This window comes from Pan paniscus, chromosome 8, assembly GCF_029289425.2.
Source record: "Pan paniscus chromosome 8, NHGRI_mPanPan1-v2.0_pri, whole genome shotgun sequence".
Classification (NCBI taxonomy): domain Eukaryota; kingdom Metazoa; phylum Chordata; class Mammalia; order Primates; family Hominidae; genus Pan; species Pan paniscus.
The window spans coordinates 104286648-104300087 of NC_073257.2; the positions used below are offsets into that span (position 1 = coordinate 104286648).

Consider the following 13440-nt stretch of genomic DNA (forward strand, 5'->3'; position numbering starts at 1 on the left):
GCAGTGAGCCAAGATCGTGCCACTGCACTCCAGTCTGGTGACAGAGCGAGACTCTGTCTCAAAAAAAAAAATTATAGCACATACAATTATGTACAGTACAAAATACTTGATAATTATAATAAATTACTGTTGTTGGTTCTTGTATTTACTTTTTATCATTATTTTACAGTGTACTCTTTAGTAGAAAGGTGGTGCATGCCTGTAATCCCAACTACTCGGGAGGTTGAGGCAGGAGAATCACTTGAACTTGGGAAGTGGAGGTTGCAGTGAGCTGAGATCACGCCATTGCACTCCAGCCTGGGCAACAGAGTGAGACTCTCAAAAATAAAAATAAAAAATAAAAAAGTAAAAAAAAAATTAGAAATTTTAAAAGTTGAAAAAAGTTTACAGAATAAGGGTATAAAAAATATTTTTGGGCCAGGAGCGGTGGCTCATGCCTGTATTCCCAGCACTTTGGGAGGCCGAAGCAGGAAGATTACTTGAGGTAAGGAGTTTGAAACCAGCCTTGGTCAACATAGTGAAACCCTGTCTCTACTAAAAATACAAAAAAATAGCTGGGCGTGGTGGCAGGCACCTGTAGTCCCAGCTACTTCAGAGGCTGAGGCAGGAGAATCGCTTGAACTTGGGAGGCGGAGGTTGCAGTGAGCCCAGATCACACCACTGCACTCCAGCCTGGACAACAGAGTGAGACTCCATCTCATATATATATATATGTTATATAGCTATACAATGTATTTTTATTTTAAGCTGTTATTACAAGTGTCAATTTTTTTTTCTTTTGAGACAGAGTCTTGCTCTGTCGCCCAGGCTAGAGTGCAGTGGCGTGATCTGAGCTCACTGCCAGCTCGGCCTCCTGGGTTCACGCCATTCTCCTGCCTCAGCCTCCCGAGTAGCTGGGACTACAGGCGCACTCCACCACACCCGGCTAATTTTTTGTATTTTTAGTAGTGACGGGGTTTCACCGTGTTAGCCAGGATGGTCTCCATCTCCTGACCTCGTGATCCGCCCACCCTCAGCCTCCCAAAGTGCTGGGATTTACAGGTGTGAGCCACTGCACCCGGCCAATTTTTTAAAAAAAAATTTTAAAGTTTAAAAAGTTAAAATATTGCAATAAGCTAAGGTCAATTTTCTTGGAGGGGGGTCAATTTATTATTGAAGAAAAGTTCTTTTTATAAATTTAGTGTGGCCTAAGTGTACAATGTTTATAAAGTCTACAGTAGTATATAGTAAAATCCTACGCCTTCACATTCATTTACTGCTCACTCACTGACTCACACTAGAACAACTTCCATTCCTGCAAGCTCAATTCATGGTAAGTGCCCTATACATGGGTACCTTTTTTAATATATGTATCTTTTATACCATTTTTTGTTTGTTTGTTTTGAGACAGAGTCTCACTCTGTTGCCCAGGCTGGAGTGCAGTGGCATAATCGCGGCTCACTGCAACCTCCACCTCCCAGGTTCAAGCAATTCTCATGGCTTAGCATCCCAAGTAGCTGGGACTACAGGCGCCTGCCACCACACACACAGTTAATTTTTTTTTTTTTTTTTTTTTTTGTATCTTTAGTAGAGATGGAGTTTCACTCCCATCTCTTGGGAAACTTTCGTTGCCCAGGCTGGTCTTGAACTCCTGAGCTCAGGCAATCCGCCCACCTCAGCCTCCCAAAGTGCTAGGATTACAGGCATGAGCCACCATGCCCAGCCTATACTGTATTTTTACTGTACCCTTCTGAAGTTTAGATATACAAATACCTACCATTGTGTTACAACTGCCTACAACATTCTGTGGGGTAACATGCTGTACAGGTTTGTAAGCTAGAAGCAAAAGGCTGTACTATACAGCCTATGTGGGTAGTAGGCTCTACCATCTAGGTTTGTGTAAGTACACTTTATGACAACTGACACAACAAAATCACCTAAAGATGCATTTCTCAGAAAGTATCCCCTTTGTTGGTAAGCAACACATGACTGTACCTTCTTCCTTTTTCCTCCTTCCTTCATGCTGTCCTTTCTTAGTTTTCTAACATGTGGGATTGTATGCTCTCTCTCTCTCTCTCTCTCGCTCTCTCTCAGTCTTCTTTGCTAACTGACTTTAAATACTGAGTTCCTCCGGACTTCATCCCAGGCCCTCTTCTCATCCTATATGAGTTGCTTTCCCAACTACAAAGAAAGAACCAAGCTTATCTTATTGACAGTTATATTTGCAACACCTATCACTGTGCCTACCACATAAGAAATAGGAAGTCAGTAAATATTTGTTGACTTAAACTTAAATTTATATACAAACAGCCAAAAATACCAAGGTAATCTAGGTGGCAACAAAAAAACCTAGAGGACTTACACTATCAGATATCAAGACCTGTAGGTGTGGTTATTGGAACAGGATAAGCAAATAAACAGAACAAAATTAAAAAGTCTAGAAATAGGTGGATCTATGTATGATCCCCAGAATTCCAAAAACAGTAACAGTAATGAAAAGACAAAGCAGTAATGAAAAGACAAAGCAGTAATGAAAAGATGGTCTTTTCAATAAAGGGTATTCGAGTCAACTGAATATCCATATGGCAAAAAAGAGACTTTTATACTTACAACACTATATACAAAAATCAATTCCAGATGGATTGTAGGCCTAATTGTAAAATACAAACAAAAAAGCCCTTAAAAGAAAACCTGGGACAATCAACAATTTATTAAACAGGTCCCATCCTGGAAGGGGACACCAACAGAAAGAAAAAAAGGTCGGGTGTCGTGATGGGTGCCTGTAATCCCAGCTACTCGGGAGACTGAGGCATGAGAATAGTTTGAACCCAGGAGGGAGAGGTTGCAGTGAGCCGAGATCACGCCACTGCACTCCAGCCTGGGTGGCACAGCAAGACTCCATCTCGAAAAGAAAAAAAAAAAAAGAAGTCACAAAACCAGTAACCATAAGTAAGACAGTATTCGAATAAAAACTCACAGAATGGGAGAATATATGCTCTCTCTCTATATATATATATTTTTTCAACAAAAGACTTGTAACCAGAATATATAAAGGACTCCTACAAATCAATAAGAGTAAATATCCCCCCAAGAATAGGCAAAAGATTTCACCGAAAGATATTCAAATGACCAAAAAGCATATGAAAAGGTGATCTACCTCACTAATCAACAGAAACAAAAAAAGGCAGAATAAAATCAGAATGGCTAAAACTGGAAAAGGCAGACAATACCAAGCATTAGCAAGGATGGGAGCAACCCCTCCTTTTTTTAAGCAACCCATTTTTCAAACAATGCTGGTGAAAGTATAATTCGGTATAACCATACAACCACAATGCAAAATCATTTAGCAGTGTCTATTAAAGCTAAACATTCACAAACCTTATGACCCAGCAATTTAGCCTCTAGCTATACACCCAATAGAAATGCAGACATGTTCACCAAGATATGTTTGAAGCAGCATTATTCATAATAGCCAAACCTGAAAACAACCCAAATATCCATCTGTAATAGAATGGATAAATAAATGTGTGAGGGACTCATATAATGGAATATGATAAGGCAAAGATAATGAATAGATGCCAACTTTTTTTTTTTTTTTTTTTTGTAGCTGGGACTACAGGTGCCTGCCACCATGCCTGGCTAATTTTTGTATGTTTTTGTAGAGATGAGGGTTTTGCCGTGTTGCCCAGGCTCATCTCAAATTCCTGAGTTCAAGTGATCCTCCCACCTCGGCCTCCCAAAGTGCTGAGATTACATGTGTGAGCCACTGTGCCTGGCCTGACTCCAACTGTATAAATAGCATACATAAATTGCATGAATGCAATGCTAAGTGAAATGTCTGATGCAAAAAAGTATATACTATATGCTATATGATTCCACTTAAAGTTCCTTTTTTTTTTGAGACAGGGTCTCGCTCTGTTGCCTAGGCTGGAGTGAAGTGGTGTGATGACAGCTCACTGCAACCTCCAACTTAAAGTTATAATAAAACTAATTTACAGTATTAGAAGTCAAGATAGTAATTGCCTTTACAGGGAAATAATGATTGCTAGGGAACATAAAAGGGGACTTCAGGGATGCTGGTGACATACTTATTCTGTTTGTTGAACTGGGTGTTCACTTTGAAAATTCAGAAAACTAGGCTGGGCACGGTAGCTCACGCCTGTAATCCCAGCACTTTGGGAGGCCGAGGCGGGCGGATCACAAGGTCAAGAGATCAAGACCATCCTGGCCAACATGGTGAAATGCCATCTCTACTAAATATACAAAAATTAGCCAGGTGTGGTGGCACACGCCTGTTGTCCCAGCTACTTGGGAGGCTGAGGCAGGAGAATCACTTGAACCCGAGAGGTGGAGGTTGCAGTGAGCCGAGATCGCACCACCGCACTCCAGCCTGACAACAGAGCAAGACTCTGTCTCAAAACAAAAAAAACAAAAGAAAGAAAAGAAAATTCAGAAAACTAAACACTTATTTTTTGTGTAATTTTCTGTACATGTTATACAGTACTTCCATAAAGTTTACAAAAATACAAATAGAAAAATTAGCCAGGCATGGTGGCATGTGCCTATAGTCCCAGCTACTTGAGCGGCAGAGGTGGAATCATCACCAAAGCCCAGGGAGTTTGAGGCTGCAGTGAGCTGTGATTGTGCCACTGCACTACAGCCTGGGTGACAGTGAGACTCTGCCTCAAAAAAATTTATTAAAGTTTACAAAACACACAATATATTTGTAAAGGTAAAGAGAAAAAAATAGTATGATCTGGCCAAATAGGAGGGGGAGCCTTAGGTCTGTGTCATTTAAGCTAAAGAAATAAACTAGGGGTTCCCTATGTGCCAGGCTGTACTAGAGGCACCAAATGTAAAGATTTGAGTTTGAAAAGACTCAAAATTCTGTGGCCAGGCATGGTAGCTCATGCCTGTAATCCCAGAACTTTGGGAGGCTGAACTAGGAGAATCACTTGAGCCCAAGAGTTTGAGACCACCTTAGGCAATATAGTGAGACCTTATCTCTACAAAAGATTTAAAAATTAGCTGAGCATGGTGATGTGCACCTGTGGTCCCAGGTGCTCAGGAGGCTGAGGTGGGAGGACTGCTTGAGCCCAGGAAGTTGAGGCTGCAGTGAGCCATGATTGTGTCAATGCACCTCAGCCTGGGCAACAGAGTGAGACCCTGCCTTTAAAAAAAAAAATGCAAAGTTCCTTGACTTCAAAGAGCTCACAGTGTAAGAAAAGAAATAATAATTTTGGTCAATTATTCAATATTCCCTAGGTAACCTAGAAAGCTTTTAAAAATGTTAAAAGCTAAGGCAATTTACATGCAGGAAGTCCACATCTTCTGAGTGATGATCTGTTAAGTAATTCTAGACATGACTAAGTTTGAGAACAGAATAAGAGAAAAGGGAGCAAAAAGGTAGCCAGGTGAGCTAGATGTGGCTTAGTGGACAATCTGGAGAGCACCTTGGGTTTTTTTATGTTTCTCACTCTCTGTTTGTTAGTCTTGGGTTAATTCGTTTCATTCATTCCATAATTTTATGAAGGGCCTCCTGGCCACAAAGTAGCAATTCCAATTTTACCTCCCTTTTTTATAGACCTTGTCTCTAACATTTTTCTTTTTATACAGACAGAGTCTTGCTCGCTCAGTCACCCAAGCCAGAGTTCAGTGGCATGATCATAGCTCTCACTGTAGCCTTGATCTCCTTGGCTCAAGAGATCCTCCCACCTCAGTCTCCCAAGTACCTAGGACTACCGGCATATACCACCACACCCAGCTAATTTTTCTTTCCTTTTCCCTTTTCCTTATTTTTTTATTTTTTATTTTTATTTTATTTTTTTTTCTGGCGATGGAGTGCTGCCACATCACCCAGGCTAGTTTCAAATGCCTGGCCTCCAGTTATTCTCCTGCCTTGGCCTCGCAAAGTGTTGGGATTACAGGCATGAGCTGCTGCACCCAGTTCTCTTGTCTGTAACTCCTAAGAGAATACTGAGGCTATTAGGTAGTAATGTCTCCAATTTCCCTACTGCCCACCAACAAGCCCTCCCTTACAAACTTACCTGTATTCCCTTTCATATTCCCTTTCCTCCTTTCTCAGAGGAAGCTGGGTCTCCCTACAAGACCACAATTAATCCCTCCATCTGTGGTCTAGAACCCATTCCTTCTAGTTTCCTTGAGACCTAGCTCATTAGTTTAATTATTCTCAGCTCTCTCATTCCCATTCCTGGCAGGCTATTTGAAAGAAACCTCTAGATCTTAGTTAACTTCCTTACTTCCAGTTAACTCCCCAACTTACTGCAGTCTGGCTTCTGCCTCTACCATTCTACAAAAATTGCTCTTGGTACTGACATTACCAAAGTCACCAATGACCAACTAACACTTTTCAAGTTCTATTTTCTTTGTGCATTCTTCATAAAACACCTCTGATAAGAATTTAAGATGCCTTCCCAAGATTCCAGGCTAGAAGCTAAAAAAGAACCCACATCCTATAACTGCAATTCTTCCAACAAGAAGACACTTGAAGATGGATTTCTCCCAAGAGCTTCTAGATGAGAACTCCACAGGGCCACCATCTTGATTTCAGTCTATTAACACCCTGAGCAAAGAACCTAACCGTGGTGCACCACACTTCTGACCTATGGAACTGTTAGTTAATAAATGTTGTTTTAAGCCATTAAGCTTGTGATGATTTGTTACACAACAGTAGCAAACTAATACAACACTATTCCATTTTCATTTAAGATACTGCTCTCCTGCATCTTTACTTATCTCTTAATGTTTCTTCTCAATCTTCTGCCCCTAAATACAGTCTCCCCCAGGGTTCTCCTAATTCTGCATACTCTCCCTAATCAATGTTATATTCATAAAGTTCACCACTGTTTAGGTCTCCGGATGAAATGTTTTTAAGCTACAGACTGCTTTTAACTATTTCTCTATCAGAAGATCCTATTAGCACCTCTTCTCCCATAAATTTGCTTGTGCATTTATATTTGGTTAACTTATCCTATTTAATGGCACCACCATCAGTGTAGTCACACAAGTTAGGAACCTGGACATGATTCTTCCCCTTTTCCCTGAGAGACAAGTCCAACTGGTTGATAAAACTTATTAATCCTGCCTCCTAAATTTCTGACTGACATCCTATCGTCTCCATTCACAACCAGTATAATACTGTACCTGAACTACAGCAGTGATCTCCTAATGTCTCTCATCTAGTATTCTTCCAAATGTGGCCTCCATACTAAATCCTGAGTAATCATTCGAACATAGTTTTACCATGTTATGCCCCTTCCTAAAACTCTCCAATAACTTTTCCCTTGCCATGAGGATAAAATACAAACCTTTTTTTTTTTTTTTTTTTTTTTTGAGACAGAGTCTCACTCTGTTGCCCAGCTGGAGTGCGGTGGCGCATCTTGGCTCACTGCAACCTCCGCCTCCCGGGTTCAAGCAATTCTCCTGCCTCAGCCTCCTGAGTAGCTGGGACTACAGGCACGTGCCACCACACCCAGCTAATTTTTGTATTTTTAGTAGATGGGGTTTCACCATGTTGGCCAGGATGGTCTCGATCTCTTGACCTCGTGATCCGCCCACCTCAGCCTCTCAAAGTACTGGGATTACACACATGAGCCACTGTGCCCAGCCCAAACTTAACTCTTCTACACGTACTCTTCCCAGCCATGCCAACCTAACTCAAATGTCCATTATTTGAAGCTTTCCTTGACCATGTAAGCAGAATTGCTGATTCCTTCCTTTATACAACTTTGTAATACACATATATCTCTATTACAGTATTTATTCTTCATATTTCAGTGTAATTATTTGTTTACACATCTGCCTTTCCTAGAAGACCTCCAGGTTTGGGACTATATTCATCTTTGTAACCCAGGTACTGGGCCTAAAACATAGAGATACTGGATAAAAGTTTGTTTATCAAATCAAAGAACAGATACCTTTTATCCCAATTTGTTGAAATGTAAAGCACTTCTTTAACATTAGACAAAGAGAAGTTCTATGGATTCTATTGCCATAGAATGTGTTCCAAAAACCCTATGCTTAATAATACAAAGTTTAATGTTTATGAAGACATTCCATATTGAAATTCAGTATAATTTACCTTTCTCCTGTTGGAAGATATTTGATTTGTTTCCAAGTTTTCACTATTTTCCAAACTGACTGTTTCCTTAAGCCATATTTCTAAAGAAGAAATTGCTCAATTGGAAGGCATAACATTGATTTTGATACATATTAACAAATTATTTATTTTTTTTTTTTTTTAAGGCAGGGCCTCTGTCTCCCAGGTTGGAGTGCAGTGGTACCATCAGAGCTCACTGCAGCCTCAACCTCGCAGGCTCAAGTGATCCTCCTGCCTCAGTCCCCCAAGTAGCTGGGATTACAGGCTTGGGCCACCACACCCAGATAATTTTTTGTATTTTTAATATAGATAGAGTTTCGCCATGTTGCCCAGGCTGGTTTCAAACTCCTGGGCTCAGGCAATCCTCCTGCCTTGGCCTCCCAAGTGCTGGGATTACAGGCGTGAACCACCTTGCCAACAAATTGCTTTAGAAAGCTTGCAGCAGTGTATACTTCCACTAGAAATTAGCTTCCACATAAAAACAATGTATAAATAGTATAAAAAAACAGAATCCGGTTCCTGATAATGTAATAATGTAGAAAAGGACCTCAACTTTTTTTTTTTTTTTTTTTTTTTGAGATGGAGTTTCACTCTTGTCACCCAGGATGGAGTGCAGTGGCACAATCTCAGCTCACTGCAACCTCTGCCTCCTAGGTTCAAGCGATTCTCCTGCCTCAGCCTCCTGAGTAGCTGGGATCACAGGCACCCACCACCATGCCCAGCTAATTTTTGTATTTTCGATAGAGATGGGGTTTCACCATGTTGGCCAGGCTGGTCTCACACTCCTGACCTCAGATGATTCGCCCACCTCAGCCTACCAAAGTGCTGGGATTACAAGCGTGAGTTATCGTGCCCGGCCTCTCAACTCTTTCAATATGCCAAATAATATTAAGTCCCTTTTAACATCCTAATATATATATTTTTTTCTTTCTTTTTTTTTTTTTCTGAAACCAAGTCTCACTCTGTCACCCAGGCTGGAGTGCAATGGTGTACCATCTCGGCTCACTGCAACCTCCACCTCCCGGGTTCATGCAATTATCCTGCCTCAGCCTCCTGAGTAGCTGGGATTAAAGGCACCCGCCACCACACCTGGCTAATTTTTGTATTTTTAGTAGAGACGGGATTTTGACATGTTGGCCAGGCTGGTCTTGAACTCCTGACCTCAGGTGATCCACCCTCCTCAGCCTCCCAAAGTGCTGAGATTATAGGCGTGAGCCACCGTGCCTGGCCAACATCCTAATATATTTAATACTTTGTCATTCTTCTTCATCATACCATCATATGATAATGAAATAGTGCAGATAAATTAAATACTTATAGCTGATGTTTATTAGCTGGAGATTCCTTTTCAGATTATGACACAAGTATACATGTGTGCATATTCCATAGGAATAGGAGAAAAAGATGAGTAGCCTTCATCTATGTTCAGTTTCCAGACTTCAATTATATTTTTTGAACTAATATTTATATATATATATATTTCATGTATTTGTGTTCATCTTAGGTCAAAAAATGTTCACTAGATCAGATATTTTTATATAAATTTTTTCTTTTTTAAACAGAGTCTCTTGACTCAGCTTCCTGAGTAGCTGGAACTACAGGCACCCACCACCACACTGAGTAATTTTTTTGTATTTTTAGTAGAGATGGGGTTTTCACCATATTAGCCAGGATGGTCTCGATCTCTTGACCTCATGATTCGCCTGCCTCAGCCTCCCAAAGTGCTGGGATTACAGGCACGAGCCACCACGCCTGGCCCTTTCTTTCTTTCTTTTTTTTCTTTGAGACAGTCTCACTCTGTTGCCCAGGCTGGAATGCAGTGGTGCAATCTCAGCTCACTGCAATCTCCACCTCCCGGGTTCAAGCAATTCTCCTGCCTCAGACTCCTGAGTAGCAGGGATTACAGGTACACGCCATCATGCCTGGCTAATTTTTGTATTTTTAGTAGAGATGGGGTTTCACCCTGTTGGCCAGGCTGGTCTCAAACTCCTGACCTCAGGTGATCCACCCACCTCAGCCTCCCAAAGTACTGGGATTACAGGTATGAGCTGCCACGCCCAGCCATTCTGTCCTTTCTTTACAGCCCTGCTCAAACCCTACCTCCTAACAATATCATCTATGGCCGGGTGCGGTGGCTCATGCCTGTAATCCCAGCACTTTGGGAAGCCGAGGTGGGCAGATCACCTGAGGTCAGGAGTTCGAGATAAGCCTGACCAACATGGAGAAATCCCATCTCTACTAAAAATACAAAATTAGCCGGGCGTGGTGGCACATGCCTATAATCCCAGCTACTAGGGAGGCTGAGGCAGGAGAATCTCTTGAACCCGGGAGGCGGAAGTTGCAGTGAGCCGAGATCGTGCCACTGCACTCCAGCCTGGGAAACAAGAGCAAAATTCCATCTCAAAAAAAAAAAAAAATCATCTATCTGTACCACATATTTATTGCTTTGCATTTGCATTTCTGTTTACCTCTTCTGGCATATAATTATGTTAATTACCAAACTAGAACTCTAAGCTTCTTGAGGCCAGGCACTGCAACTTATCTTTTTTTCTTTCTCAGAGCCAGTATAATATCTTGCATAGAGCTTAGTAACAATTGCAGCTAACGTTTATGTGGCAAATACTGTGTGCTTGATACAATGCTAGGTACTTCCACACATTAATTCATTTAACCCATACAATAAATCTATGAGGTAAATACTGTTCTTGTCCCTAGTTGCAGATGACAAAACATAAACTTAGGTGACTTACCTGCCCACTGTCACAAAACTCGTGGCAGAACTAGGACCTAATTTCAGTTCTGCTTGACTCTACAGCTGTCTTTTGGCTCCTCACACAAGCAAGTCCTTTTGTCCTACTTGATCCATGAAGACCAGGAGATAGCTTGGACTTCAAAGTTGTGTTAAGAGGGCAAATTGTGGTTCAGCAACTTTTCTTTCTCCCACTGACACAAAGCTTTTATGTAATGACCTTTCCCTGAAAACCAGAGATAAGCTCTAACCAAATAATTCTGAATATCATTGATGGGCAAGACCCAGTCTTACTGCAGGGTATCCTAAAATCATGTCTTCTGGCTGGGCGTGGTGGCTCATGCCTGTAATCCCAGCACTTTGGGAGGCAGAGGCGGGCAGATCACCTGAGGTCAGGAGCTTGAGAACAGCCTGACCAATATGATGAAACCCCATCTCTACTAAAAATACAAAAATTAGCCAGGTGTGGTGGCATGCGCCTGTAATCCCAGCTACTCAGGAGGCTGAGACAGGAGAATCACTTGAACCCAGGAAGCAGAGGTTTCAGTGAGCCGGGACCACACCACTGCACTCCAGCCTGGGCAACAAGAGCAAAACTCCTTCTCAAAAAAAAAAAAAAATCATTTGTCTTCAAGATAATTTTTTGACTGTTTGTTTTATTCTTCTTCTTTTTGAGGCTGAGTCCTGCTCTGTTGCCCAAGCTGGAGTGCAATAGCGCACCATCTCAGCTCATTCCACCTATTCCACCTCCCGGGCTCAAGCAATTATCCTGCTTCAGCCTCCCGAGTAGCTGGGATTACAGGCGCACACCACCATACCCAGCTAATTTTTGTATTTTTAGTAGAGACGGGGTTTCGCCATGTTGGCCAGGCTGGTCTCGAACTCCTGACCTCAGGTGATCCACCTGCCTCGGCCTCCCAAAGTGCTGGGATTACAGGCGTGAGCCACTGCACCTGGCCAATTGACTGTTTTTAAGATGATTATTCATCAAAAGTACTAATTTTAGTCTTCAGAGATCCAGTGAGCAAGGCTGGTCCAGGCCTGAAGTAATGAAAAAAACCTTTGTTTGCTACAACCTCTGCCTTAACAGCCAGTAGCTAGTAGGTTCTGTACAAGCTGATGAGTCATAGGGATCATCAGGGAAAAAAAAAAAAGGGCAATAGTCAATATGTCTACGCAGGTAGCCCTTGGATTCTAGTATTTGAAACCAAGCAGTATTTGTGTAATATCAGTGTCTTACATTCACAAAGGCATTAGACTTTATCTAACTCCTTCACCTTTATTATCTCACTTGATGTTAACAGCCCTGTGCAGTGAAAGACAGTATAGACAGGATCCTCACATTCATTCACTTCTGCAGACTGTTCAGTGTGCCAGAAGGCTAGCCAAGAAGGCTAGTGAAGACTGAAATTTAGACCATGCTCTTCTCACCAAGCTTATAAACCTTACTGTAAAGCTGCATCTGTCCAAAGGAAGGGGTCCCTTTTTCTGTTTTGTTTTGTTTTGTTTTTTTTGAGACACAGTCTCACTTTGTGCCCAGGCTGGAGTGCAATGGCGTGATCTCAGCTCACTGCAACCTCTACCTCCTGGGTTCAAGGAATTCTTCTGCCTCAGCCTCCCAAGTAGCTGGGATTACAGGCGCCCACCACAATGTCTGGCAAATTTTTTGTATTTTTAGTAGAGACAAGGTTTCACCATGTTGGTCAGGCTGGTCTCGAACTCCTGACCTCAGGTGATCCACCCACCTCGGCCTCCTAAAGTGGTGGGATTACAGGCATGAGCCACCACACCTAGCCTCTTTTTTCTGAATTTCTACAAAGGGACTATGTGAGCAGGCAACAGCACTTAGGATGACTGTTGGGATCCCCACCTTAAAGATGTGAAAATCCAGGCTCAGAGATGTTACAAGACACAACTAATAAGTGGTGAGTCCAAGATTAGAATTCAAGTCTTCCAATTCATTAGTAAGCAAGCCTTTTCAACTATACTACAAGTCTCCCAATGGTTCAATTTAATATGTGTTATTTCTGTCTTGTCATGTTGCAGACTGGTATCCTCAGCCCCTTGCTCTAACCAACTGAAGCAATATCTATAGGTTTTTGGCATAGCTGTAATCTGAAGTCATATCTGTTCTCTTCTTGAGGAAGCTGAGAAATAGATATATGCACCAAATGTCCTAAGAGAGATACTTTAGATGAATCTACCACTTTTGAAAAAGAAATTAGACCACCTGCCCTAATGCTGCTAACAGATAATGATATCATCACAGTAACAGGGTATCAACATTATATTATGGAGATGATGTGTAAAAAGAACATGGGATATAAAATCTAATTATCTAAATGCAGATACTAGCACTACCACTTACTAGCTGCCTGTCCCTAGGTGATAATAATAACAAATATTTATTGAACTCATATTACTTGTAATGATATGTACTTTATTTACATGAAGAATAATTTCGTACAACTCTAAGAGTTAAGTACCTTCATTATCCCCATTTCACAGATGAGGACTCTGAGGCTAAAGTAACTTGTCCTGGGTTATAATGTTGGCAAGTAGAGAAGCCAGGATTCCAACCCAGGCAATCTAG

The 13440-nt window shown here is 41.6% G+C and overlaps 1 protein-coding gene across 7 annotated transcripts in view; it reads right to left on the reverse strand.

Annotated features, from left to right (window-relative positions):
• CPEB3 (cytoplasmic polyadenylation element binding protein 3) overlaps positions 1 to 13440 on the reverse strand; it is a 244676-nt gene that overhangs the window by 201624 nt on the left and 29612 nt on the right. The window lies entirely within an intron of this gene.